General features: G+C 49.8%; 1 long non-coding RNA gene across 1 annotated transcript in view; it reads left to right on the top strand.

Moving 5' to 3' along the window:
• Window positions 1–5,934: 5,934 nt before the first annotated feature.
• The window catches only part of LOC130609820 (uncharacterized), a 4,895-nt gene continuing 4,291 nt past the window's right edge, over window positions 5,935–6,538 (top strand). The window contains exon 1 of the long non-coding RNA XR_008974881.1: window positions 5,935–6,145. This is a non-coding gene — a long non-coding RNA (uncharacterized LOC130609820). The remainder of the gene's footprint in view (window positions 6,146–6,538) is intronic.

Raw genomic sequence — 6,538 nt, 5'->3', positions numbered from 1 at the left:
GAAAATTAAAATGCACTTTGCTAGGAAACATTTCATGCAGCTGCTGCAAAATTTTTTTTTTTTATTTTTTATCCCAGGAAAGGAGAAACGTTTCGGTGGTATTTTTCTGTGTGTGTGATTGCACTGTCATCGAAAGAGAAGCTTTTCCTACATCAGTGATTTTCACTATAACATAAGGGCTTCTTGGCTTTAAAGGTCTAGTTATTTTTGCTAATATATCAGGACTTTAAGTCGTGACTATTTAATAAATCAATTTCAGATGCACTGTATGGTACTTATATACTTATTTTGAGAGATATGTTCTAGCTCAATACATTGACATTGCACCATTCCAGTGCTTCAAAGCGATGATGTTGGAAATTATCAAACTCTGAAGTTGGGGTTAGCTCGCAGGAGCAGCATGTGCTGTGTAAAATGCTGATTTATCAAAGTGTTACAATCCCTATATCTTGCAGGTCGGATCACATGCATTATATTATCAGAAATATATAAAGGATTGATCTACCAGTGTATACTTAAAGCAAAACTGCTCTTGTCTTCAGAGGTGAGGGTACCAGAGATGTGCTGGAGCAGAAGCTTGAAGGTGCACCATAAACCACCCCTGGCCCGGAGAAGCTGTAGCTGAAGTAGAACCCTCATCTGCTCTAGTGACACAATCCTGTGGCCTAACTCAGCAGTCCTCACCGGGTCCTGCTAGGGGTGGTAAGCACCTCATCCTGCTAAGAGGGACAAATGCCTCCTGCGAACCAAATAGGTGCCTGCTCATATTTGTAAAGATCTTTTCTGACTCTTACGTGCTCTTGACCACCAGGTGACACATCCTCGGGGCCTATGAGCTGCCGAGGGTGTTGCTTTCCTGTTTCACATAACGAGTTGCTTTCTGAGCAGCCTCAGTGGCCTTCATCCCGTGGATCTCCGGGGATGGCTCCAGCAGAAATAGGTAGGCTTGCAGTGCTCACATGAAGGTGATGTCCAGCTCCAAGGTTGCAGTTAATCAAGTCCACTCAGTGAAGCTGAACAATTTAATCCATGTCTGATGAAGCCTTGGATGTAATTTATCTGTGCTATATCAAATTCTCTTCAAATCTAAAGCAATCATTAGGGGTTAGATGGAGGGAAACTGACAACCTAGTTAGTAGTTCCTGCCCTGATCCTGCAAGCACTGTCACAGCACAGCTATGTAAGCAGAACAGCCTGGACTGGTGTGTGGTCATTAGATGACCAAGACCATGGTAAGGATCATGTTCTCAGGACACTTTTGTGTCTAACTAACCACATTGTAGCTTGGGTTCACTCTTACATGGCAGCACTTGCCAGAACGCTGTTTCTGCTTGGCGGGAAGGCTGGGACTCTGCTTTCAGGGACACTGTTAAAGATAACCATCCTGTTGCTGTGGGCAGAGTTTTTGTGAGATGGAGCCAAAGGGCACCTGATGTGGCACCAAATGTAGCCATGTTTGTCCTGTACCTTGCAGGAAACTTGCTCCCCCTGTGCTTCATCTCTGGCTGCAGAGGAAGGTGTGTTCTGTCTAAGATCTGCTGTCTTGGGACTTGGTAATTTTATGAAGCTTCTTTACAGTTCCGGGTTAGAACAATTCTGATAAGTTAATGTACAGAAAGTGCTATCTCCTTCCTACCTGATGTCCTCTTGGGCAAGGCCAGGCTGCTTTCATTGCTTCTCAGGTAGTAGCTGGGTCTTGCTAGTTTTGCAGGTCTTCCCTGGGGTGACAGTGCTGACACTGGCCACGCTGGAACGGACGAGTAGGGTTGAAGAAATGTAATTACTTTGTGAGTAACATGTTGTTTTTTTTCCCCCTGAATACCAATTGGATTAAAGGGGGGAGGGAGGAGGAGACACTTGTTTGTTTGTTTTCTAATGAGTTTAATGATGCTGAAAAGAAAATAAAAAGAAAATCACTAGACCTAGAAAATGGGTCATATCTTTATTTGTAGTGGTGGAACTGAAACATTTCGAGTTGGTAGTGTTAGGATAACATAACTTCCCCAATGTGCATGCCGCTGTAGGAGCAGGAAAGCATTTGAAACCAGTAGAGAGGTTTTCACTCCCTCTTTTTACGAAGCCCCTTCTTGCTTTTCCTCTGCTCTGACACAGGGCTGCAGGACCCGGCTCGATGCGGTGCCTCCGTTCCCTCCTGCACTGGGAATTGCAGTCGGGAGGTGATGCCGCTGCACTGGCGGGCTTCGGGCCTTGCCCTGCATACCCGGTGAGTTACTGAGCCCGGCCGACCCCGGGGAGGGCTGTGGGGCGGTGCGGGCTCAGGACCCCAGGAAGAGAAAGAGCCGCTGGAGCTAATACCTCAAAGAAGCCGTCGTTGGGAAGAGGAAGGCGGACAAAAGCAAGCGCCCGGCTCACAAATGCTGCACTCCAGCGGAGAGTTTTAAGGTGGTTTAAGTCTAAAGAAGAAGTGACAGGGCAATCATCGCTCCGGATGGGAGGGTGAAGCCTTGCTAACAGCTCGTGTATCTGTATATTTAATTGCGACCTGGCTGCATGTTCCTGTTGAGGAAGGATGCAGATCACAAGCGAATCTATAAAAGCCGCAGTTGACAAGCCCGGGAAAGGGATAAGTGACAGATGAAACGGCAGGCAGCGCGGAGCTAACTGGCAAACGCATCGGTACAAAGTCATATACCTTCTGAGAGGAGCAGTAGTTTGTTTTATTCCGGTTCTCCAGAGTTTTATGTACTGTCGGTGTGATGGGGAGAGAGGAGCTAATGTGCCCTGTTTAGGATACAAACACGCAGATTAGATCAGGCTTCAGAAGCCGTGTTTCACTTACAACACTTGGAAGATAAACCAGGCTTCCCCCACTCAGGAAAACATGGATTCCTTCCCCCCCCCCCCCCCCCGCCTTTTTTTTTTTTTTTTTTATGCTGTAAAGGTGTTTAAAACTTGTTAAGCACCCCCGTTTGATACTGGACTGTAGCGAGCTGTCGGGAGTGCCCAAGGATGGGAGCCGAGGCCCGGATCTGGCCACTCTGCCCGAGGCTGGGGAGCTGGAAGCCCATCAGCCCGGCTCCCGTCTTCCTCATGTTTCTATTACCTCAAGTTTTCAATGAGGCTGGTGTAATTACGAGGCGTTTAACTTTTTGCCAGGCTCTTTCATTATGGCTTTGCATTTGCACCTCTCTTTTAAGAGAAGTAATAACATTCACAGTCAGGGGCAAATCCTGTTAATGAACAAATTAAAGTTCAAACAGTTATTCAAGTTCACAGCCCCGCTCGCTGCTCCTTTAATAAGAGTTATACATGTTACTTTCTCTCGGGATCACTCCCCCTTTTATTACTTTTTAAGCTTTTCATAAGCACTGGCGGGCTATATGGACAACTCCCAGCCTCTAAAGAGCCCACAAATCCTGAAGGGAGCCCTAATCCGGCCTTAATTTGGCAACTTTTGTAAAAGACATAAAAGCCCGGGTGCCACCCTTGTGCGCTCAGATTATGATGTCGCAGGAACAAGCCTGGGGAAGGCCCCTTCTTTCCCGCACCCATCTATTTGTGCCGCCTGCCTCGCCGCCGGAGCTGTGCCAAAACCCCCGGGTACCACAGGGGGAGAAATTAGGATGTCTGATGGACAGCGTGCGGATTTACAGCCCTCATCCCGATAGCTCTGTTGAGCCGCGGGGTACTGGGGCTGCCGCTTCCCCCCCACCCCCAGCCTGCCCCTCAGCGCTGCCCGTGGGCCAGAGCCCGGTGCTTGCTACCGGTGGCTGCCTGCAAGTGTTAACGACGTGCCGTTAAGAGTAAGTAAGTTAGTAAATATATAAATGATCACCACTGGGCTCTTCCTCTCCCCATCCCGCTTTCTTCTTTCCCTCCAAACCTGTCGCAATCAGATGTCTGAGCTCACCTCCGCATTTGCATATCATGAATCTTAATTCCCCTTCTCAGGGGCTGCCCGAGCCCGGGGGAGCGGCGGCTGCCTGTGGGTCCCACTCCCCCACTCCCATTTCGATGCTGGGCTCCCCGGGCCGGGGGCAATGAGCAGAGTCCAGCAAAGCCCGGGGAGTTTGACACCGGTTCAAGCAGCGACGATGCAAAAACGCTGTCTATGTACAAATAGAGGAGATCACACTCCCCATTATCTACCTCTTGGCGAGTGTTTGATTTGTGACATCAAAAGCTTATCAAGGGAAGCTCGCAAGAAAAAAAAAAAAGAGAGAGAGAAAGAAGGGAGGGAGAAAAAAAAAGCATCTCTTCATGGTGCGCCGGTTTCGGTGATGCGGGGGGAAAAGAGAAGGGTGCCGGTGCCGTCCAAATGCTGCCGGAGCAGGGGAGCCGATTTCAGCCCCGGCCGAGCGGCTGGGTCGTGCGCGGGTGCGGAGCTCTGGCGCGGAAGGGAGGGAAGGGCCGGGCTGGCCCCGGCGGAGGGCTGGAGGGAGGCCCTGGTTCCTCGCAGGCATCTGCACAGAAGTGGTTTGATATAATCACCATGACAACTGCCGCCTATGAGCATACAAATAATAGAGATGAAATAGACAAAAGATTAGCATGCCATGAAAAGTACAATAAGTTTCTTATTTAGCATTTAGATAACTGTCTTTCCTTCGGAGCAGGCTTCAAAGTTGAACCCAGTTTAGACCAAGAGGATTAATTCTTTCTCCCGCATGCTTCATTGAATCTCTCATTACCAAACTTTGTCTGTATTGATGTAAGATTTGATTGAAGATTAGAGCATTTAGCAAATCTTGCTTTTCTGCATGTATCAGGCCTTTTCAAGCGCGGGCCGCGCTGCCCAGTGGTCAATACCCTTACTTTTATCCAGTGTCTGCTTCATTTAAACTTAATCAACTCCCTCAATGAACTGGAACAGGGAAACGTCCCTGCGGTAAGAATGTTGTGCTTTTCTTAGATAATTCTTTGCTCCCTCTCCCAGTCTGCTGGCGTTAAACCTAAAATTGCTCTCTGATGAACTTAATCAATATGATAATGACAATTGGGGCTCAATGGCCCGGCCTGGGCTCCGCGCGGAAAAGGTAGATGGGCTGTGCCCGTTGCCCCGGAGCAACTTCTCCTTTCTCGCCTCTCCTTTTGTGTGAGCTGCTCCCACCTCTCCCTCTCTCTTTTCCTCCCCCTTTTTCTTCTCCCCTTCTTTCCCTGTGACACCGGCCGCTGCTCACGCCGGAGAATGATGCTTCTTTGTGCGGCATGAGGACTCGTATGTCACCGCCCGGGGAAGCGGCACGGAGCGGTTGGCCGGGTGAATTATCTGCCTTGTTGCGGTGAATTATTTGCCCTGTTTCCTTTCCCAGTCAACAAGTTTCTGAGGTATAGCACAGATCAATCAAAGCTGACAGAGCGCATGTGAAGCTTTTACTGTGTAAATCTGGACTTCTTGTCCCGGCTTCGTTGGCACTGGCATCTGTATATCATTTTTATACTGCTACCAGTAGAGCAATTTCAAAAGTATTTGCAAGGAAAATGGATGTCCCCATCTGTTCCCGGAATCATAAATGTGCCACTTTCGGAGGGTTTTCACTGGTAATCATATCTTTAATGATGAACAAACTTGTGATATATACCTTTCCATAAAATGGGGTTTTCTTCGCTTTATTGTGATTGGCTGGGATAAATAGCTTTTCCATATGTTAGGGAGATAAAACATAAGATTACCAGAGCTCGTTTGCTTGATCATAAACAAAAGAAACAATTCGCCCCAAACACTCTTTAAACAGAAGCAACTGCAGAATTAAATTGTATTAATAGGCTGTCCATGGGTCAGGAGGCAAACAACTGTCCCCGTGGAAAAGACAGCCGCTTTAAAATACGAATAGACGGCCTTTATCACTGTTCGAATGACCTTAACGCAGACGTGGATTTTAAATACTAGATGCTCTTTTTAACTTCTTCCCCCCCCCCCCCCCCCTTAAGATTGTCTTGTCTTTGCCTCCCTCCTTTTTTTTTTCCCTCTTCTGCTTGACTTCGAATTTCCCTAAGTGCAGAAGCGAGGATGCTGTGCTAGGTAGTGGGTTGCCGTGTGCTATATTTAGAAAGCATCTGGAAGAGAAAATGTCCTCAGGAATCCGGACTGTTTTGTTGTAAACACCCCTCCAGTTCCAGCGCTGTAAACGTGAACGCTCCTTCTCCAGACGTGACAGCGCTCGGCGCTGCCTGGAAGCGCAGGGTAAGGACGGGGCAGGGGAACCCCCGTTACAGCTGCGGCACCTCCCGGGGCAGTCGGCTTTAGAGCTGCCCTAGGGGATGGGGACGGGGTTCCCGGGCACACACACCACACCCCCCCGGCTAGCACTCAGCGGGGAGCCCCAATGGCCTCGGTCGGACCGATCACGGAGCAGCTCCGGAGTGCGGCCCCCGCGGCCCCCCTGGTGCCCCCGACGGGGGGGGGGGGGGGGGGGGGGGGGGGGGGGGGGGGGGGGGGGGGGGGGGGGGGGGGGGGGGGGGGGCGGCTACCCGGTTCCACTCGTCATCCCGCCACGGGCGCTTGCTCAGCGGCGGGATGGGATTTCCCCCTCCCGTGTAATGCTCTTCTAGCGCCACGCTGCCCTCAGACGGCGAA

The sequence above is a fragment of the Pezoporus wallicus genome, unplaced genomic scaffold, assembly GCF_028554395.1.
Source record: "Pezoporus wallicus isolate ANWC-B61680 ecotype Strahan unplaced genomic scaffold, APGP_CSIRO_Pwel_v1 contig_593, whole genome shotgun sequence".
In the NCBI taxonomy this organism is placed as follows: Eukaryota; Metazoa; Chordata; class Aves; order Psittaciformes; family Psittacidae; genus Pezoporus; species Pezoporus wallicus.
Note: the sequence above shows the minus strand (reverse complement) of the source record. Positions and strands in the feature narration are given on the sequence as shown.